Source organism: Centroberyx affinis, unplaced genomic scaffold, assembly GCF_046629955.1.
Source record: "Centroberyx affinis isolate AG114_WGS23_722 - 3 ecotype Tasmania unplaced genomic scaffold, CSIRO-AGI_Caff_v1 ptg002969l_1, whole genome shotgun sequence".
Taxonomy (NCBI): Eukaryota; Metazoa; Chordata; class Actinopteri; order Beryciformes; family Berycidae; genus Centroberyx; species Centroberyx affinis.
In genome coordinates, this window is record NW_027281078.1 from 7,540 (window position 1) to 30,752 (window position 23,213).

Below are 23,213 nucleotides of genomic sequence, written 5' to 3' on the forward strand. Positions count from 1 at the left end.
CTGGGAGGCGTCTGTTTGTTAGTCGGCGAAAAAAAAAAAAAAAAAAAAAAGAGAACAATGGTGTGATTTTCTTTTTTTTTAATTTATTTCTTTTCTGTCATGTGTGTCAAAAAGAAATAGGTGGAGGGAAGGGAAAGGAGAAGGAGAGGTGTGTGTGTGTGTATGTGTGAGAACCTGGACTTATCGCAACGCAGTTACCACGGTAACATACAGGGGGAAAAAAATGCAGTCTTTGCTTCCACACCCGAGTGGAGTTTTTTTAACAGCCCCTCGTTAGCGCGTGTGTGTGCATGTGTGTGTGTGTGTGATTTTTGCTTGTGTGTGGGTGGATGTATAGGTTTGGGCGCATCTCTGTTTGATTGCCTGTGTGTGTGTGGGTTGAGTGGGTTTGCGCTGGAGCACTTGTGTACTTTAGTGTGTGTGTGTGTGTGTGTGTTACGAGAGTTTGCGAGTGTGTGTGTGTGTATGCCTGTCCGCATTCTTATTAGTGTGTAGGTCGGCAAGTGGTGCTCACACTGTGAAGAGTGCTCGAGGCCGGGGTCAGGCGGAACGAGAGCGCCGCTATTCAGCCGCCAAGAACGGAGACCGGCTTTGTATAATTTGTATAAAATATATTCGCACAAAGGCCAGTTTTTTTTTTTTAACCTCCAGGCCACGTTTTGACTCTCATGATTGCAGTGCCCCTGTGTTTTAGAGGGTGTGTCCGCCGGTTACCACCACTTACAAGCCAGCGGAGCCTCGATCTGTCTGTCTGTGTGTGTGTGTGTGTGTGTGTGTGTGTGTATAAGACAACGTCAGATAAAGAGATGTGTCTGCGTAGGACAGAGAGCGAGAGAGAAACCAAGACAGACTTAAACAGATGGAGAGATTAAAAGGGAATGTGTGTGTGTGTGTGCATTTATTTTAGTTTTTTTGTGTGTATCAGAGAAAGAAAGTCCGATAGAGAGGGAGAGAGACTTACACAGATGGGGAAAGATTAAGAGGGTGTGTGTGTTTGTGTGTGTGTGTCTGTACATTATGTTCACTCCTTTTTTTTGCGTTCAAATGCCGGTTGCCAGCAATTGATTTTCCATCCAGTAGCTGCTATTCATTCTGGGCAAGTAGCTGTTTTGGACAGAGTGAGTGTGTTCACCCTATGCTTTTGATTGCTTGCTCTTTGTCACTGTTACTAATGGAGCAGTCACACACACACACACACACACACAAATCCTACCCAATACACACTGTTGCTTTCTTTCTGCTCTTAGGCATGAATCTGTGTACTTTGATAAAACTTCAGTCAGCTCAACCGTTGTATAAAAAGCCAGTATACGCTTAACGATGTTCTTTCCTGTGATTACAGGCACGACTCCAGACAGTACTTGGCTAAACCTCTATACACCTATTGCATCACTGCCGTACCCATAATTCCAGTAAAGAGCAGCCTTCCTAGTGGTGCTATTATGCGAATGTGTTCAGCTAAACTACAAAAGTTAATGAAGATAAAAACAGCTCCCTCATGAGGCCAAACACGAGAAATTGAAGGATTTAGTTACTCTGTATTCTTTTTCTTTCTTTGTGTTTTTCATCCCGGCTTATTTTAGTGTGCATGATGCAGTGAGCGTACGATGTGTCATCTAATGGACTGAAGGATCATGACGTTGCTAATGGACTGATGAAGGACATGATGTTTCTGCCCCATGTTTTTGTCCGATCTTGCTTAAAACCATGTGGTGATATCGCAGTGCTGGGATATAATGTTCTTACCGGTCTTTGTGCCTTGTCTTTTCCATAGGTGGACCCACTGAAGAGCCCCACCTGTGCCCGTGAAGAGGCAGAGGCACATTGTACCTGAACACTGGGAGAGTTCCAGCAACGTTTTTTTTTTCCACATAGAAGTAGAAGATAGAAGAATATAGAGGAGAAGAAGATAGGTCCACCGTCCTCTTTTTCTTTGTCCTTTTTTTTTTTTTTTTTTTTTTTCCCCCGTTACATTTGGTCTCCAATCACCCGATCTTGGGAGAGCTTATTCTGCTCTCTACCTCCAGGAGAAACAGACAGAAAAGGAAAAAAAAAACAGCAATTTATCTCGTTATCTGCCTCTTACCCTCCCCTCTTTTTCATTTCCCGGCTCGACATTTCTCCGTTTTACCTCAGGGATCGTTCTCCCACTGCCTACCTCCTCCGCCGTGCGGCCGACCCAGTGACTGGAACGCAGCAAAAGCAACACACACCTGTAACCTCTCGCCGCCATGACAACCTGTATTGCCTCTCGACCTCTCCTCACTGCAGCCGTGGCGACCAGCAATGACCTTTGACCTCATACCTACTGCCAGCTCAGGCCCGTTCACTGCCTATGTTATATAGATCCAATAAACCACGCCTGTAGCCCGGTCGACAGGTTAGCCATTACTGGGACGACAATAGTTATAAACCAGGCAGGCGGCTACATACACTAGCCCCGCCTTTTCCGTAATATACCTGGCAGGCAACAATATACCTCAGCACACAAAGCTTCTTGAGACTCAGTTAGCGACAGAAGAGAACATCATTCACTAGCCTGGTGCTTCAACCTACCTGGGAGGCAACACTGTTCACTAGCCTGGTGCTTCAACCTGCCTGGCAGGCAACACCGTTCACCAGCCTGGTGCTTCAATCTGCCTGGCAAGCAACACTGTTCACTAAGCCTGGTGCTTCAATCTACCTGGCAGGCAACACCGTTCACTAGCCTGGTGCTTCAATCTACCTGGCAAGCAACACCGTTCACTAGCCTGGTGCTTCAATCTGCCTGGCAAGCAACACTGTTCACTAGCCTGGTGCTTCACTCTACCTGGCAAGCAACACTGTTCACTAGCCTGGTGCTTCAATCTGCCTTGCAGGCAACTCAGTTCAGCATCTTCCATTTGCCTTAGCGGCAGCAATACAGCAGCGGGTTCCAGAGAAGCATCCAGAGAACCAAGAAGAGACTCAGGAGTACCACCTGGCACGCAAGATCATACGATAGCCTGGCTCTTTAATCTGCTCGGCAAGTAACATCATACACTAGCACTTCCATCTGCCTCAGAGGCAGTAGCATAAATCAGCAATTGCCCAAGAGGCATTCAAAAGACTCAAGAGAAGTGCTGCCTAGCAGGCAACATTGTTCACTTGCCTTGGGCTTCCATTCACCCCAAGAAGCCTCCAGAGAAGTAAAGGTAACCACGGGGCAGGGGAGGTTTCTGGGAGCCTCATAAGTTTCCCTTACCCGGAGGCAGCCAGAAGTACAAAGAACAGCTTCCTGTCAGATATAACATAAAGAATGGTTGTTGTACACCTTGTCAAATAAGAACAGATAACACTGGGAAGAAACAGACTGTGTGACTACGAAAGGAAAAGGAGGGAAGAGAAGCGGAAAGAACAGTGAACAGAAGAATACAGTGGTGAGTTCCTTTTTCATTTCTTTCCTCCTTGTATGTTTTTTCCCCTCTCTTCTTGTTTTCCTTTCCTCTTTCCTCTTTATGAAGGGTAACAGACTGTGGCTCTGTCTCAAACGGCTAAAATGCCACCTAATCAGGCAGCCTTGGAGGCAGGGAGGCATCAAATCATGTCTCAATCGAATATTTACAAAAAATGCTGCCTGCTGAGGTGCCTCCAACTGGGCAGGTTTTGAAGGCAGCATAGATCGAGATATCCCACAGTCCTGTGCGTCAGCTCCACTGCGCCGACAGAAAAAAAACAAATGGCGAGCAACAGCCTGGAGTTCATGTACAAATGTAAGTTTTAACCTCAGATTTTTTTTCTACCGAGAAATAGACAGTTTAGTCACTGAATATCTTACCATTCTCTTTTGATGTATAATGCTTATTTAAGAAATTTGTTCCGACTTTCAGATTCACTGAAAACAGACTTTTTGAGGGTTAGCCTATCCGTTATGTTAGCTTACTAAGCAGACCATTGAATTATAGCCTAAAAGCCCGTAAATTATAGCCTAAACTGTTATTTATTTAAAATGCAATGTTTGATCTTATGTTTGAAGCAGGCAAAAAAATATTGCAGCCCAAGCAATGAAATGGTTATGAAAAGCAAACCTAGTAGTTGCTGAAGGTTTGTCATTTGAATTGCATGTTAAATATTTAATTGTAGTTCTTGGGTATTACTTAAGTTTGTAAATGTTCTGTAATACTTTACACTATTGTGGTTGTTATAGTATTAACATTAGCTATTTTGTTAAATCTATATAACTGAATACTATCACAAAAAAAAAATATAAGCAGTTATTCCAAATGACCAACAGGTGGCAGTATAACCGCTGCAGTTGCCGGGGTTATGCCGAATTCTGCATCCCCACCTCGCAACTTTATTTCTCTATGAACCAAATGGTTTTATCAGCATATATTTTTGTGCCATTTTGGCTCGACAGTGGGAATATCAGGTCAATAATGACCCAAGCTGAAATAACAGGGGATGCATTACTTGGCAGCCACAATCAGTTCTGGGAATAATGCATTCAGCCCTTAACACTCAGTAAGGACACTTCAAATCAAACTGTGATAGGAATAATGGTGTTATCCGCACATGCTTTATTTGATCAAGTTTGCCAGAGTTTGGCATTTTTCTGCATTTAAAAACACCAACGAGTTCGCCCTCAGAAATATTGACAGATACATTTCAGACCAATCGTATCAAGGACATGCTACTTCTACTGAGTCTAATAAAACATTGATGACTCTAAACGTTCATCAGCTATAGACGTCAGATCATTTCTCATGATTGATGAACACCCGCAAAGAAGATTATAGCATTTTTAAACGGTACGTTGCCGTAGAAATCAGGTGGGGATGCAATTCTCTTGGTGATGTCATGACGTTGCGACGCATTGATGCCTTGGAAGTCCGTCTTAATCCAGATACCCGTACAGGTACCTTCATACAAAAACACTGCCTCCAAAGGACACTGCCTCACTAGACAGCAAGGCAGCAGGCAGCTGCCTTCCGTTTGAGACACAGCCTGTGATGTCTTGGCTCCACATGCTAAGGCGTACTTGCAGTGTAGTGGGGTTAAATCTGATGCACAAGTTTGTTGCTTGTCATCAGATTTCTCCCATCTTCTATGTCTCTGGACTGCCACTGTATACTAATGAGTAAAAGCTAGAGATGGGACGATATATATGGAGCCTCAATATATGGGAATACAAAAATGTGACAATACGTATTGTGGGACCCATCACAATCTCACAAACTCTCCATCCAAATGATATTATTTGCATTACATTACATTCTAGCAAGCCAGTGCCATTGCTAGAAAGATCTGTGGCTCAGAAATAAACAGAATTCTGCACAGTCATACAGCACGTTGTCACTGAACTTTTATTGATTACGTCGTATCGTGGTTGTACCAAATCGTGAACCCCATATCGCGTATCGAATTGTATCCTGAGACAAGCATATCGTCCCATCCCTAATAAAAGCTGAATTACCAGCCTTGGGTTTGTAGTTTGGAGGTGCGTAAGTAAGCGTGCAAGGGTCCATGATATGTGAATTTATAGGTGAGTATTTATGATTTTCACCATTCAGTTGGTGCATGTTCGTGATCATCATGGTCTGGTATGACTACTGACTCCAAAGACAAACCTACCAGAGCATATGAGAATATCAGTAGACTGAGGAGATCCATCTTCATATACCTGTGTAAAGTTCAGACCTAGTTTGTGTCCCTAACTAGCTTTCCTCAAGTTGTCATATGAAAACCTCGTAACTTGGAATTTGGTGATTCTCATGTTACAACTTCAGTGAAAGGATCGCGAGGTCCTCTATAGATTTTGAAAATTCCACGACCCTCCAGCTTATGCGAACCTTTCAAAACCCATTGGATGAACTCAAAAATACATGGTCATCTAGCAAAAGTTTTCTTAAATTACATTTGTGAGATACAAGGTTTTCAACCGACGGGGACGGAATCTTGCCCCTTGCGCTCTTCGACCTCGGGGGCACCACTGAAAAGATACTCTGTAACAAGGAGGAGAAATATTAGAACTGAACATGGCCTAGTTTTTCAAAATTATTTTTAGCTTTACAATCTTTGTTCATTGACTTTAAATGGGGAATAGATCTACTTAGTCCTAAGAAGATTTTTGAGAAACCCGTTCCAGAGATACCGCACAGCAGTGCCGTTCCACATTAGCTCTGTTCCTCATTGAAATGCACTGATATAATACATGTCTCTATTAATATGCATCGAGCGCATGGCCACACGCTGTTCCCTTTTTTGACAAAGTGAGGAGACAAGGGAGAAGAGAAACTGGGGGGGGGGGGGGGGGGGGGGGGGGGAGGAAAAGTAGATGAAGGAATGGCAAGATGAGAGAGTGAAAGAAGCAGGGAGGGCGGGAGGTAGAGAAGGGACAGAGAATGATTGGAGAGAGAGATAGAGAGAGAGAGAGAGAAAGTTGGATTCTGCAAAACGTCCAAGCCTCACCTCAGAAACCCCCGTCTGTCCCCTCCCTCCTCCCCCCCCCCCCTCCATCCCTCCTTTCTAATCTTTTCTCTCCACATATTCTTCTCCCGAGTGAGTCACACATGTATCTCCCACAATTGCTAGTCTGCTCACATCATAGCGCTATGGCTCGTCCCCGCCTTCTGCTTCGTGTTGCTACGGCAACGTACAGCCTTCCCCCACCACCTGTGGCTCGGATACCGGGTGATGTATAGAACGCACAGCCTGGATCCACCAATCAGATCATCGCCTCGCACATGTGTGTGTGTGTGCGTGTGTGCGTGTCTGTAGCTAAGCGGCCCATTCGCCCAGCCATGTTTAGAAACAGCACAAACTATTCTGACCAATCAAAGGGCTTGGGATAGTGTGTGTATGTGTGTGTGTGGTCAGGTATACGGCTAAGTTGCCCAATTGCTCTGCTGCCGCATTAAAGGGCATGCCAGGTCGAATGCTAGCCGAATGTGATGTCATTATCTGGTACTGTGTGTGTGTGTGTGTGTGTGTGCATGTGTGTGTGTTTGTGGGTGTGTGTGCACGAGTGTGTATATTCAGGTACTGTACATGAAATTGGAACATTGGATGAGTCATCTGTGGGCTCTGGGACTATTGCCGCAATCATGGTGTGTGTGTGTGTGTGTGTGCGCATACGTGTTGGTGTGTGTTTATGTCACTGAGTGCATGCGGAGTTCAGTGAGGATAGCTCCACCAGACAAGTAACTGTGATGTAAACCAGAGATGGGACTCTCTCTTTATATTATATTATTGTATACAGGAGAATGTTGTTTACCCAAACCCTTCAGGAATGGAGGTCACTGTGGAAGATGAAAAACATTCAAATTTACAATGTTTTTTTTTTTTTTTTTTTTTTTTTAGATCTATGAAACATGCGAGCCCACAACTTTCTGTTTAGATTCAGTTGAAATCTTTTCAAGTCTGAAGTCTGTTTTCATCTTAGGTTTAGGTTAGTTTAGTCTGGTTTAGTTTGCTGTCTTCAAGTTTAGTTAGAGTGTGTGTGTGTGTGTGTGTGTGTGTGTGCACAGGTATGTCAAAAATTTAAACACAGAACGGTTTGTCTGTGTCCTATTCCACATCTTCGTGGCAGTTAATTGACACGGAATGCATGCATCTTCAAATTTAAAGGCACCTTTGAATTTCTTGATCTAGACAGTGGAAGCAAACTAAACTGACCTATAGACTTGAAGTGAACATTTTTTTTGATTATGGACAGTCTAACATTTTTGAACATGAACATGACTCTTTCTTGTTTCAGTGACTGAGAAAACAACTTTGTGAATAGTGTGCTATGGAGCTTTTCCTGGGATATGGGTGCATTTCTGTTTCACAACCATTAGCACTAAAACTCATTTTAGGTGTAAAAAGCTGAGAACCATTTTATGGATTAACAAAATCCGTCTCTAATTTGCTGTCAGTGGAGGAGTTCCTGATAGCATGGCACTCAAGTTTCCATTGTCTAGTCTGGGAAACGATTCACATTGATAGATATTGCTGTAACTATCCAAGATCATACGAGTATATAATGCAGATTCTGTTTGAGGCTGGATTTTTGCCATTCAGTACATCAGCACGACGACAGCTGACCCTCACATGATCGAAGGAAGCTTCAAGTTGCCTCCAGACGTTGAGCCGGGATGAGTTGGAGTTTTGCCATTGTAATGCTGATGGATGGGAAACATGGGAGAAGCTGATCCCTACTGTATACTGTGCCTTCGCCACAAAAGCAAACTGCAGTATGTTTTTGTGTTATGGTTTTGGCACACAGTTTGACTCATTCGTTCAGCACCACAACTGCTCAGCATTCCAATGGAAAGCCGATGCGCTGTGATATCGCACCATAGACTTACTAGGAGGGCTCTTACATAGGTCTAGAAAGTCTGGAAAAGTATGGAAAATGTGATAATTTACATTAAGTTTTAAGAGTTTTGGAGTGGGAACAAAACCGTGCTTTATATGTAGTTGTAGACACACTGTCATTTCATATATTGTGACATTCCTTGTTTAAGTTTTAAGTTATTAGAGAGTGATATAGCCTTGCTGACACATATTACGCTACTGCTATCGGCATGCATTATATTGAACACAGCCCAAAATGTTTCGGTGGAATTAAGAAAATCAAGAATTCTAAAATACTAAAAAACTCTACTTGTTAACGCTCAAGGGCAACTTCACCACAAAGCATAATAATCTTTATTTCCACGACAACATAATCAGTGTTCTCCCCCCCCCCCCCCCCCCAGGCGATCCATCAACAACATTCCGGATCGATAAATGCAGCCGTGAAAATGACTGGCAAGGAAAGAAATTAATGTTAACAATGCATCCCATCGTATGGATTTAGTAAATGTTGCAGTCGACTACAACTTGATCAATGAGGCTTAGCCGCGCCGGAGTCCCAGCAGACTCCAGCTAGCCTCTGCTGGAAATCAATAGGCCCACGAAGTTCATGATATGAACTTGACCTCAATGCAGAGATATTCTAATGCAGCAGGTGGTTCTGGACAAGCAATCATATTATTATTTTAGGATATTAACGGACCGATGCCCGAATTGACGGGATGTAGTAATTGATGGGTGTCACTTGATGCTTGTATGGCGCCCTGCAGGAGGCAGATTTGAAGCATCAGCAGCACTCAAACCTGATTTACCGCACCATAATGGATAATGTTACTGTATCATTTTCTTTCCCATGGCTTGTTCTCTTGTCTGATTTATTTAGAGATCAGCTCGAATCGTTTACATGTTTTCCCCCATACATCTGTGGGCTGCGAGCTAAATGACCCGCTGAATTTGCAGTTCCTGTAGCCTACTTCTCGACAACAACACCCTTGTTAAAAACATGAATGATATTTTGTCTCAAAATAGGTCAGTTTTCACAGTGGGTCCAGAATCCTCATGAAAAAGACTTTTTGCCCTGTTGTTGCTGGGAAATTAAAGCAGGGTGGTTTAATCAATGCTTCTAGTGCGGGTTAGATCATTGAAAACAGTTGTTGTGTTTGATGCTTCCAGTGTGTCTCTGCCATAAACACGTAGCTGTGGTTAATGAAAAAAAAAAAAATCTAACCACAGTACTCGTGTCTGCCATCATATTAGCCCACACATCCTGTCTGGCTCAGTAGTGAGGCCATGACACCAGCTCTGCCAGGGTTAAAAGTGTATGCACTCATATGCCATTGTATGCACTCACTGTAAGCTGCTTTGGATAAAAGCATCCACCAAATGTATGCAGGATAATCCCCACCAAAACAAACAAACAAACATATAAACACAATGACTATTTCAACAGATTGTTGCAATACAGTACAGCTGGTTTTAATGTGTTGGGGAAACATAGGTGATGGAAAGAGAGCATCCTAGCAAGTACTGTTTCTTTTGCTTTTAGCTATCCAGCTAGAAGGCTAGCAACAACCAAGCAAACTCAAACCAATAATTCTGTAGCTGGATGAATGGCTTTTTGGCTAATGTTAACTACTAATAGGGATAAATTTGAAGAAACAAGATGGTGTACATAACAAAACACTACACAAAAGACCATCCTAATTTTGTGCATTATCAAATGACTACCCCCTCACAGTACTACAACAACTAGACAAACAACCATTTACATAAGCCCAGAGCTCAATCTGCACATGTTGCTCCAGAGCAGTGCAGTTCACAGTGAGAGTATTCCTGTCCCTCTGGACACAATACCGATCAATAAGTCCATAAAGAGCTCCACGTTAATTGACAAGAGCTGAACTGATGAGGGCTTGTCAATATTGATGATATACTGTAGGTCAAATATGTGACTAGCAGCTGGAAATTGTACAGATGATCAAACTGCAAAGATGGATAGATGGAGACTTTATTAATCCCACACAATTTTCACTTTACAGTGTCATTGGACTGTGCGTTTAAAGGTGTAACATCACTTTTTTTCTGTACAGTTTTAACACATGGAAGAATACTTTTCTGGAAATGAGCTATATATGTATAAAGATAAAGGCTCCAGTATGTGCAGAACTCAGCTGCTAGGGTTCTTACCCGCACCAAGCCCTGGCAGCACATCACCCCCACCCTCATCCTCCTTCACATCCATGCCCTCGCCCCCCAGTACCTATCTGACCTCCTCCACCCCTATACCCCGTCCCGGAATCTGCGGTCCTCAGACATGGGTCTGCTCTCCACCCCCCACACCAGCCTGTGATTTTTTTTGGGGACAGAGCTTTCAGTGTGGCAGCCCCCACCCTCTGGAACTCTCTCCCGGCAGAGATCCGCAATGCCCCATCTTTGGACACTTAAAAAAATCCTGAAAACCCACTTGTTAACCAAGGCCTATGGCCTCTAGTTAACTCTCTCATCCCCGGCAATTATTGCTATTATTTTCTCTGTTCTTGTTTTATTTCTTTTGTCTGCCTCACTGTGTAAAGCGTCCTTGAAAGGCGCTATATAAATCTAAGTTATTATTATTATCATTATTAAAGAGATACTGTGTCAGTGCAAAAAGCAATAAAAATATATAACTGACAAAGTACTAACGAGATATTTGGAGATTCCCTGATGTATTGGTTTTATACAGACACTGCTCAGCCCCTACTGACTGGCTAAGGCTATAAAGGGTACATGGAGAGAGAGTTGGGTCATGTGTACATTGCTAAGCAGTTCTCAACAGCCTCCCAGTCGACTAACTAACAGCTGAAGTGCTGCTTAGCGCAACTCGACGGAATGAACCGCTGATTGAAGGTGGCCCTGATGGCACGCCATGAAGAGAGCGGAGGCCCTCGCCCATAATCGCATATGATTTCACGAACATCCTTTTGTCGAACACCACCTCTAAGGGCAGAGTAACCACTGGTCACGGAATTTCCCGGAATATCTTGGCGTTTTGAGAGGCGCATTCCAGACAAGGAAAGGCAGGGAATTTGATAAAGTCTTTGGGGACGTCAGGGAAAATCGGGGAATTTTACAAAGGAGTCACTTTTACAGGAATATATCACAATGTTTTTTCCAACATTTGATGGTTTTCAGCTGTTTTTCTCCACAGCAAAACCCAACTGTAGTGGAATCCAGATTGTCCACCCCTTTTTAGAACTTTTTCTCAGCTGTAAAACAACATTAACAAACCGGGAAGGTACAAAATGTCTAGGTCATGGAAGCGCTCTGACTTGGCTATGGGAAGTTCTGGGAAAGTCATGGAATATTACCCAAGGGCACGGTGCGAACCATGAGTAAAGGCTCAGCCCAATACCAGAGCATGACTGTCTCATTAACTTGTTTCACCCCCTCTGTTGATGTTTTCCCCCCAGCACACAACAGTCTGAGGCATCGTCTCATATACATGCAGAGACGTTCGGCGCAAACGTCCAAAGGAATTGATCCAAAACGTGCCCGAGGGACATCTTTTTTTAACTTTGTCAGTAAGAGACCCATAAGAGGATTTTATATTCACCACGGGACCCATAGCCCGTGAAACCATATTGCGGCTTTCATTCGGTGACCTATTTTGGGTCCCAATCCATAGTTTATGAACCAGGAACTAGCCTGGTTACTGTCTGTCCTCATTTTATAGCATCGGGCGGCAGAAAAAGTGATGTTGATTTAAAGAGAGCGGTGTGTTTGTAAAATTGGCCAGGTTCACGGGGGGGATTCGCGTTGAAGCAACTCTCAGCGAGTCGTAATTTGTGGGAACTTCTTGGCCTCTATCATCTCCTTGGACTAACAGATGGTTAGATATATCACTCAGGAACTCAAAACAAGCCATTTTTGACTTCATGGAGTCTTAGAGAGACGGCGGCGTTTTTTGTGCGCGCAGGAAAATTGTCAGCCAAGTTCAGGGCGAGTGAAGGGAAAAAAAAAAAAATCCCTCCTTCCTCTCTCTCCCTGACTCTCATTTCTTCGCTTTGCATAGCATTTCTCATCTGACGTGATCATTCTACGCTCACACTACAACCCATAGTGCCAAAATGACAGCTGAGCTGACGTCCATAGCTGCTACCTATAGCTTTCTGATATCAGGTCAAATGGTTTCCAAAGCTCTTTTATTGTGATTTTTTTTACCGTGCCATGGGTATTCCACCCTTGCACTCCTATTACACTCCTATGCCGAACCTAGAATTGAAGCGTATTCTACTTTTGGACTCACTCAAGTTTCTCTGGATAAGCCTAAAATTTGTAGTAGTTCTAGTAGTTTTTTCCCCCCCCACTGAATATGGCAGCAAAGTTCAGTGAGGGCATTGGTGGCCATTTGTGGCATCGGACTCCACCCGCAGTGTCCCTGGAAGGCCAAGCAGTGTTATTTTCCATACATTCAGCCATTTATATAATTCATGCTTTGGAAGTGAGCCTGAACCGGGTCCTGCTGTACACAAGGAGGGCATTCGAGGCCAAGGAATGTGTTGTTGACCTTTTCCTGCCCTGCTTTCTGTCTCCCATCTGTCAACCGGTGATGCCCGGTAGAACGAACCAACACAGCGCAAACTAAACGGGGCACATCTGCGCACACACACACACACACACACACACGCTTCTCCTGGTTAAACACTCAAAACACACGCACACAGACAGATACACGGTCACATGCACACACACCTGGATGCACTCGTCACGACAGCAACATCCTCGCGCTGACCTTCAGAAATCAATGTGGCAACACGTTTTCTCCCGCCTTTTCTCGCCACCTCTCTCCCTCCCCTCCCTGTCTTTGCCATCCTCCTCTCTCTCTCTCTCTCCCATTCCTTTCTCTTTCCTCTTGTTTCCTCCCTCCGCTCTCTCTATTTCCGTCTCTCTCATTCTCACCTTTCTCTTGTTTCCTCCTTCTACACTGTCTCCTTTTCTTGCCCTCGGTCTTCATTGCCCGTGTCTTCCTTCTCTTTCCCATACTCTCGTCTTTCTCCTTCTCTCCCGTACTCTTTTTCTCATCCCTCAGCGTCTGCTTCATCCTCACTTTTCCTCTCTTGTCTGTCTCCTTCAGCCATTCTTTCTCTCGTTCTGTCTGTCTACCATCCTCTCCTATCCTCCCTGCCTTTGGCCTGCCTGCTGGCGCGTTGAGAGAAACTTGGATGGACATCCAGTCCTTGGCAGGCTCCTTTCCAGCATGTCAGCATGATATGAGGCCATACTGTCCAGCTCTTCTCCTATAGAGACACTGATATAAATACATCAAGCCTATCAGACAGCTGCAGTACACAGCCAGGACAGCCTTTTCCCTCCTGGCTTCAGATTGTGTTTTCTGTGGCCAAACTCCATAATGAGCGCAGGAGAATGTGAGATGGTTCAGGGAGTTCCTTCACTGTCAACCTCAGGCTTTTTGTTACTGGAACCTCAATTGTTTAATCTAAACGGGCATTAACCTTGTTTTCCTTAAAGCTTTTTGGCCATAAGCTCTTTGATAAACGACTGCGGTGTGACGATAAGGTTTTGCTTCTGTTTACTTAGTATTTGGTGCACTACGGTGCTTTTGAGGTGACGCAAAGCTAGCTCATACCGTCCACTAAACGTGTCCAGTGTGCCTAAGCATTAGCCTACACCGTATAGTGAACTAACTAAATAGTGGGTATAGAGAGATTAAATTGAACGAGAGCCACAGGTCATTTTATTCCTATAAATTAAAGATGTTTTGGAGATTTACAGCAAGGATATTCATAGACGTGATGGGGATATGCAAACGAGAAGCGATCTTTCCTCCCTCAACAGCTAGCTAGCTGTCTATATGTTTATCTAGCTAGCTAGCAAGCTAGCTTATTTATTAGTTTAATAGTTACCTCCGCCAAGGAGGTTATGTTTTTGGTGCCGTTTGTTTGTTTGTCTGTTTGTTTGTCTGTTAGCAGGATTACAGAAAAACTACTGGCCTGATTTTCATGAAACTTCGTGGAAAGGTGTAGCATGGGCCAAGGAAGAACCCATTAAATTTTGGAGCGGATCCGGATCTGACTCACGAACAAGCAATAATAGCACGAACCTTGGCGGAGGTCTGCGTTCTCCGAGTGCCCTTCTAGTTTAGTTAATAGTTTATCTAGCTAGCTAAAACAGTAACACAGCAAATTAACAGCTAGCTAGCTGTTAATTTGCTGTGTTATTGTTTTATGATTGAAATGGTGATACCTGGGCTAGGTAGGCTATATTTTTGGTATATTTGCTATGTATCTATCTGCCTCCCTGTCTATCTGTCTATCTCTCGGTCTATCAGTCCATCTCTGTGTTGATTAATGTGTCTTTTGAGACGCCCCTATGTCCCCATCCAGCTATTTAGGGTTGAATATCGGATCTGTCTGGAACGTTCTCCAGTCTGCTGATTCCTGCAGCGTCACGTGTCGCTCCGTCGCTCATCTGGTGTCCTGATGTATGTCACATATGTCTCCCAAAGCCTCCAGCCTGCTGCTCTCAATCAAAGCAATTTATAGGCATATAAAGCCGTACGTGCGGCAACACTCGCACACATGCACAGCACGCGCACCAGTGGCCGCTCGCACATACCGTACCACACACAGCTCGTGCACACACATATACTGATACACACATAAAGACACAAACGCGTACACACAAATTTACACACCTATACACACCCTCACAAACCACTTTACATGCGCTCTTGTCCCATATATTCATATTCCATCGGCAAAGGGCAGGGAACAGACTTTAATGTCACCTGCAGTTTACCTCCAGCACATATTTCACACATAATGCACTGTGTAGTCATCCATCTCAATATCCAAAGGGCAACTTTATGGTAAAATATAGCCCCTGACTCATCTATCAAATAACACACTCAATTGTGAATAATTCTTAGCTGTTGTTTTAACCTTCTTGGAGTACAGATGGACGGTTTGCCTTATCAGAGTCACAGCAGCGCTATTGAATGTCAGTTCAGCATGTTTCTGAATGACAAACTTAACCTGACAATATCTGAGTAATCCTAACGCAGAAACCCCACCCATCTGGTACGCCTAGAGCTGTAAACCAAATGCTTAGAATTACTGCAAATCCCCGGCCAGATCTGATCTGCATGCCATTAAGTTACAAGTTGAGTTTAACCTGCATGGTATGATGAAGCTATTTAGATATGTTCTTGTTTGTCACCATGCTACATGGTATGTGGGACATTATGTCCTCATGGTGGCATATGTCTGTATGTAGACACATTCCTGTGAACGCAGTAACTCAAGAACAACATGTGATAGATACTTCATACTCACACCACAGGTTCCCTGTATACAGTGGATGATCTGATTAGATTTTGGCACACCTTGCTGCATAAATTTGCATATTAATGAGGAAACACTGATTTTCTATAAACTACTATAACTCCTTAATGCTTACAGATACAGAGTTCATATTAATACCGCCCATGTCTTATGTGAAGACAAGTATGTTGACATAGAAATATTTGCTAATTCATGTATTAATTGGCCTAATTAATGACCTCATGGTCATCATCATGGTGGTTATGGCAGGGTTAACATTTGGCCCTCCACAAATTCTTTTTGGTCTTCCAAAGGAATCCACTGTGATTTAAAAATAAATAAATAAAAATAGGCCATTTGATCTATTTTGATGCAATTTAATAGTCATTTTGAGGTGCGTTGGCTTACAAGGCACATTTACAAACACTATAATGACATAAGAAAAACTAAAATATTCTTACCTTTTATGGGGTGTTTCTTTGAAACGGCGCTTTTTTCTGTTGTTTTTTCCAGCAAAACTTTTTTTTTACATGCACTCATTGACACAAATTGAGACAAAAAATAGAGCTACGCAGTACGACATGGGTGGTATTAATATGAACTCTGTATCTGTAAGCATTACGGAGTTATAGTAGTTTAAAGAAAATCAGTGTTTCCTCATTAATATGCAAATTTATGCAGCAAGGTGCGCCAAAATCTAATCAGATCATCTACTGTATGCAGGGAACCTGCGGTGTGAGTATGAAGTATCTATCACATGTTGTTCTTGAGTTACTGTGTTCACAGTCTTCTACTGTTTTACACAGAGCAGCTCTACTGGAGCGGTTTGGAGTTAAGTGCTTTCTTCCTGGGCTTGTTGAGGAAGAGGAGGCTGTTAACCCATTCACTTTCCCCACCCAGATTTTCACACTTGGCCTAGTGATTTGCACCAGTTTGAATCACCCATACTTCAACTGTTGTTTCTCCATATTAGAAAGTTTTGCCACTCCTGGTTTAGACTGTGAAAAAAAAGCCTATAAAGGATCATTCTGGGGTGTTTGTTTTTTTTATGTTTATGCTAATCGTCTAGGTTGCCTCTCTCCTTTCCATTCTTCCTGCTGGTGTCTGCACACAGTCAGCATAGTTGGAGATATCAGCGCTTGTTTTCTACCTTCAGAAGTAGCAATTTGTTGCCAGTCATTCTTGTACAGCATCAGAACTAACTTGGTCAAACTTTCTGTTTTCTCCTCATTTCATTGTGCTGAGTCGAGTGTTTTCATATCAGCGCCGCGTTACGTAAGGCTCTGCTTCCTGCCAGTCACCTGACACCCACAGGAAGAAATGGAAGTCTGCCAGGATTTAATCCCTCACAAACATGGCGCCTTACGAACATTAATGTCATCCATCTCTTTTTATTTAGGGCGTCTTTGTTACCCAGGACAGCAGTTCATTTCAAGCTAGGTTTAACACTGTAATGTTTATATTTTAAAAACGACAATAAACAAGTAAATGTTAAAAAAATGTAATTACTTATGACAAGCGTTGCAGAATGCTTGGGGGAAATGTCAACTAGACATAGACAAAATTAAACGGGCTCACATTCGAAATGACATCGGTGTTCTCCTTTAACCAGCATCCTGTCCTGCCATGGCTGCACACTTTGATTTTAGAAAGGTGTTCCATTAAGGAAAAAAGGCCCTATAAAAGACCAGACACTGTCCCGACTTTGAAGCTTTGCGCACACGCCACCGTACGGGATTATGCTCATAGTAAAAGGGATAAGAGAGGGCCTGCGCCACACACACACACACACACACACACACACACACACACGCCCACCTCTAGGTAAAGCCGAAGTGCACAGAGCGAGCCTTGTGCCTGAACTGGCATCCGCCCCAGTATACGGTTAGCAGAGTTGGGGAAAGTTGCGTTTAAACGTGTATTTAATTACAGATTGCTGCTTCTCTGATAACGCAATTGAAGAAAATGAAAAGATTCATTGAGCTAATAAAACTCAGTAATGTAATACAATCACGTTTAGGTACTTTGGGGATTAATTAATCTTGAAAATGCAGTTTCGCAGGGCCACCAGATCAAAAGCACCAGGGCCGCTTTATTTATCAAGTACAGTGAACGTGCATTATGGGAGTTTTGACCAGTCCCTCTCACCCTCTGTTATATGTATATGTATATATATATATATGGGGTATATGTTATATGGCATATCTCTGGAACAACTGGGGATGAAAGAAAGACAGTAAAAAGGAATGGAAGCTGGACATAAAGAGAGAAAGACGGGAGTGTTTGCATCTTTTATAGAGTGCTGATGAGATGTGACAGCGGTTTTACTACCCATAACCCCCTATTGGCAAGTATGTATGCATGTGCGTGCGCTCCACGTGTGTGTGTGTGTGTGTGTGTGTGTGTGTGTCTTTTGGCTGGGGGGTCTGGAAGGAGGCCCCCCCTCCACCCCACCCCATCGAGCCTGTCATCTTCCCTCATCGTCCACCCCACTTTAATCTTTTCCTCACCGTCTTTTCACTCCTCCTTCTCCACGTTCACCTCTTCATTTGCGATTCCCTCTCATGTTACCACCTCCTCCTCCTCCTCCTCCTCCTTTCCGCGCTCTCGGCTCCCTCGTCTGCTTATCTGCTCTCCTTCTTCTTCCCCCCCCGCTCCTCCGCTCGTCCCTCCGTAGTGTGTACCTCCTTTGATTCGCGAGTGTTATTTGAGTATTGCGTCAGGTGAACCTTGATATCGCTCGGGAGACGCGCCGGGTGTAGCTGTTCAGTTCTAAGATGAGACGAGGTGATGAGATGAAAGTTTCCGGTGGGAAATTGGGTAATTGAAGCAGCAAAAGAACAAGATATAGATAAGAATACAACAAATATAACCTATTGGAGATAATACAGCAGAGAGAACGTATATATCGAAGACAATACAACAAATAAAGTATTGAAGATAAAGCTACATCGTTACACCGAAGAAAGCTCCTATCAGCTCCAAAGAATTCCCGCCACGTTGGCTATTGACAGATTTACGGGCTAACAGATGTTCGCAGTTTACGATCTCTCTCTCGAATTCGCAGCTCGCCGCGAGACCATATATGCAGGATGTGCAAATGCGGAGTGAGATTAAATAGAAATGACTTACAGTAGTCGGGGGTCTGATCCAGCTTTAGTGTCAAGTTTAAGAGGAGAAAAATGGAGATCCAGATCGTAAATTATCCGCCGCAAATGATAAGCGAAATACTCTAGATGAAGAAGAAGAAGAAGTACATTTCATCAGAGGAAGAATGTCCGACCCACAAGTGCCAAAAAAGGTGCTGTTGAATGTGTTGTCACGTGAAAACCTTGTAACTCCAGTTTTGGTGTTTTTCCACTTCAATTGAATGGTTCTCTACGGCAGTGATTCTCAACCTTTTTCATATCAAGGACCCCAAATTTAGTCCACATTTGGGCCACGGACCCCCATTTGATGAGATTTTGTCTCTCAGACCCAAATATGAGAATATTTTTATTGTTAGATATGATTTTGTCCAGAATCCCATGACTATCTGTATTGTAGGTAGAGAGATAACAGAGAAACTATGATCAAAACAGTCATTCTTCTACATTCTCTGATTGTGTTAACGTCTTGTAAATGAAATAATGCTGAAGTTTAACAATTTATCAGTTTGCTGGGGGACCCCCGGGAACACCCTCAAGGACCTCTGGTGGTCCCCGGACCCCACGTTGAGAACCACTGCTCTATGGGTTGAGAATTCTGACCTCTCGGGCTTCTGACACCCTTTCAAACACCCATTGGATAAACTCAAAAATGGATGATGAGTCAAGTTAAAACCAAGGCTGCTCTTCTTAGTTCTTGAAAAGTTGAAGCAGCGAATGATATGTCTTCTGTCTATAGAATCCTAGCAAGCATTTCATGGACGGAAACAATGCAGGAGGTGGCCAAGTTCAACGTAAACCCAAACGAGCACAACAAATCTTTATAATAAGATATTAAGGCACAGTAACAATTTGTAATAAAACAGCTTTGGAAACTGTTTTGTATCGAAAGATAAGTAGGTGTTTTTGAACTAAAAAGCTCACCTATAGACGTGCGCGAGTTCAAGTCGGGGACAACGGGAGGAAGATTTTGAAACTCAAGCGAGCGCAAGAGAAAAAGAGAGTGATTAAAGGAGGGAAGGCTGTGTATCACATACAGAGGAAAAGATCCAAAAAGCGAGGCGCAGATAAACAGAATCGGGGAAAAGAGAGAAGGCGTGGGTAGAGAAGAGAGAATATAGGCTAACACACAAACAAAGAAACGCCAAACATGAGGATTTTTCATAACAGGGGGGGGGGGGGTAGGCATGCGCTTCCAGTACCTGTTGCAGCTTCAAAAATGGCTTAAACCGATAATATCAAATATTAGATTATAGGGGGGGGGGCGGGGGGAGCCGAGGGGGGGAGAGATTAAAACGAGGCAGGGCTGCAATCACATATGAGGAAAGGATTAGGAGGAAGACAGAGGAAGGCAGGTCAGCCGGGTCGACAGCCCCGCTACAGCCAGTGTGTCCCTCGACAGTTTATCAGGCTCCCGTAAGCGTATTTATATGTATCTGCAAGCAGCAAAATGCCTCAAATGTAAATATGAAAAGGCAAAAGGAGATAACTGGCAGGGAAGCAGTAGGGGGGGAATGTACTGTAACACGTACTGGAACAACAGCGGGAAGGTTTTGTATCATGGAGGCAGGCGTTGGAACCGTTTCAGGCTTTATTACATTTGTTACAGTAGATGTTGTAGTTTGAAAATGGCTCTCAATCTTGTAGCTACAGTATGAAACACTGGCTTTGTTTACATAGTGATTTATTAGATTTAAGCCATTTTTTTTCCACCCTGATTTTTCTTTTCTTTTTTGTTTTACAGTACAGCTAAGCATCAATTAAGAAACGTTGGATTGAATTTGTAATATTTGCATTTGTAATATTTAACACTGGAGTAAAGCAGACCTAGTTTAAAGGTGCTATGTGCAGCATTTCAACCTTTTATAAATCACAGCCACATTCATGTTGAGACATTACTATAATTACCTTAAACAAATGAGACCATCACTGAGAAGACTCAGTCAGCCTCTACCAACCTCTAACGCTGCATTTTACACCGTGTGACACCGGGTCGGATTTCTGCTGGATTGCTTTACAGCACAAAGGGAGATTGTTTTACGGCACAAAAGAGGATGAGGGGAGCTGAAGCTTCTCACACTGGCAACAGGTTTTATGGGAAATGTAGCCTTCATTTTGGAGAAACGCCAGCACTGACAATAGCACTCATTTGTTTATGGTAATTGTTCCCATCTACAAGTCAATACCCTCATGTTAAAATGAAATAAAACGATGCCGTTACATCCCATAATATCACGGTTTACGCGACCCCCTTCCGTAGCCGCGGCCCCGTATTTGTTTGTTTTCGCTCGAGCTGCAAGACTAGGCATCGAGTTCTCATTGTTCCTACATTTTTCCAGCCGCGGGGGCAATTATGCAGCTGCATGGGGGCCGCCGCTTCTGCTTCTGCTCCTGCTTCTGCTTCTGCTGAATGAATAATATCAACAGTGGACAGAGACATGAACAGAGACGCGAGGGGGGAGCGGAGTCATTCTCACACACGGACGGACAGACGGGCGGGGGAGGGAGGGGAAGGGAGGCGAAAGGAAGGTCAACCGTGGCAGACTCGCATTCTTGCCAACCCTCACACTGGCTGAGATTGATAATGAGAGACAGAGAGCGAGAGAGAGGGAGAGAGAAAGAGAAATGATGGAGGTACAGAGGTGTGAGAGAGAGAGAGAGAGAGGTGGAGGAGTGCAAGAATAGATATCCAGACAGAGGGGAGAGAAAGCTATAGAGCTTTGATTTCTGAAGGTCAGTGTTTGCTTTTATGTTGTTCGAGTGTGTGTGTGTGTGTGTGTGTGTGTGTCAAAGATAGCAAGATGTAGAGAGGGGGCAGCTTGTATGTTGTCTATTCAAGAAGGTTTGTTTGATGGATAGAGCGAGGATGAAAAAGGAACGAGTAGAAGATAAAACGGAAAGGATAACGTAATCTGTAAACTCTATTGTGTGTGTGTGTGTCTTAGTGGTTGTATGTGTGAATGTGTCTCTCTGTTCCTTTACCTAAGCTTACCTCCCTCTGTCCACAGCACAGTCATAAATGCGTGCATTAGAGTGGGGCCTTGTACTTTGCTCAAAGATCATGTTAGGGCTTTGCCTGCCGATTTTAAACCTCCGCTTAACCACTTCTTCTTACCACCAAACAGGAAAAGTGAGACATGCAACATGTGTTTTGCAGCATTTCAATACACATGGCTTCTGGAAGGGATTTCATGAAACCGCCCTACCCTTGCCTTAGGCATCAGTGGGAATAAATCGGTCTTTGCATGTAAAGCAGAATCAAAATCACTTAATTTCTAGGGGTGCAACTAATGTTTTTTTTATTGTTTTCTATCAAATCTTACAAAAAAACCCACTTTTTTTCAGTGTTTCAGTGTTAAAAAATGGCCACAAAAATATAAAATTAGATTTTTGCTGCAATGCACATACTGTGTAATGTAAATGAGAGCCCAAAGAAGAAGAAGAAGTATTACACTTTTCAAAAATGTGGAAAAAATAATTAAAAACAAATAGACATATATCTTGAATCAGTTGAACTGTACTTAGTAATCCCACTACACAAATATGCCGTTGTGCTTCAGAGACATTGTGCCAAGACAAGTTTCATTTAGGAAAAAAAATAGGAACTTGAGAGAAGTGGATGAACATGAACACATCGTTATACGTTCATTGCGCTGTGTAGACTAAGCTACCATTGTCATTTTTTTTTTTTGAAGATGTCCAAGTACATTAAATGTGCCAAATTCTGTCTTGGTGGCATTGGTGCGGGGAAGTAAACAATTTCACAGGACATACTGACACACAACGCATTCCCACAACCCCGCGTTAAACCCAACTTAGCCTCTTTAGAAAACTGGGGAAACACCCACAACATCAACGGACGGAGCGAGACGCAGGGTCAGTGACTCTCCAATAATTCTTTGCGTTCTTTTTAATCTGCGTAGATTACCAGATGGGTGAGGTTTACTCCATCGGGACGGCTCAGATTTGTGACCCGATGCAGCAGGGCGGCGAGACCGTCATGTAACTGAAAGGTCACGGAGTCCGAGAACGTATGTCCATCAACAGCCGTGTGTGCTAAAGCAAGACGCTGAACCCAGACCTGCTCACACATAAGAGTGTCAGCTAAGGAATCCTGAAATGAACCAGGAAGTATCTAAACAATGACAGACATGAAATCTTTCTTTTTAGGTTTTTGATAAAGACAGAGCCTACAGTGTTACATTCCGTCTTTCCGAGTCGTGTTTACCACTTTGTTCTACTGTTATTCCATGTTATTTCCGACATGACTTGTTGTCAGGATGAAATGAGGGGAATCTTTCGATAGATTTTAAGGCAATAAAAAGATAACATACACTTTTTTTTTTTTTTTTTTTTTTAGGTCAAAGGCAGTTTTTTTCTCAGATTTCTGCCTTTATATCTTGGAATTCAAACTTTTTTTTTCTCTTGCAAAACAAACGAAAATTCT

The 23,213-nt window shown here is 43.3% G+C and overlaps 1 protein-coding gene across 1 annotated transcript in view; it reads left to right on the forward strand.

Annotated features, from left to right (window-relative positions):
* Positions 1-3,178: 3,178 nt before the first annotated feature.
* Positions 3,179-23,213, forward strand: part of LOC139658802 (thyroid hormone receptor alpha-like) — a 58,427-nt gene continuing 38,392 nt past the window's right edge. Inside the window, 1 exon segment of the mRNA XM_071536972.1 lies at positions 3,179-3,398. The gene's annotated coding sequence lies outside the window, so the exon portion shown is untranslated.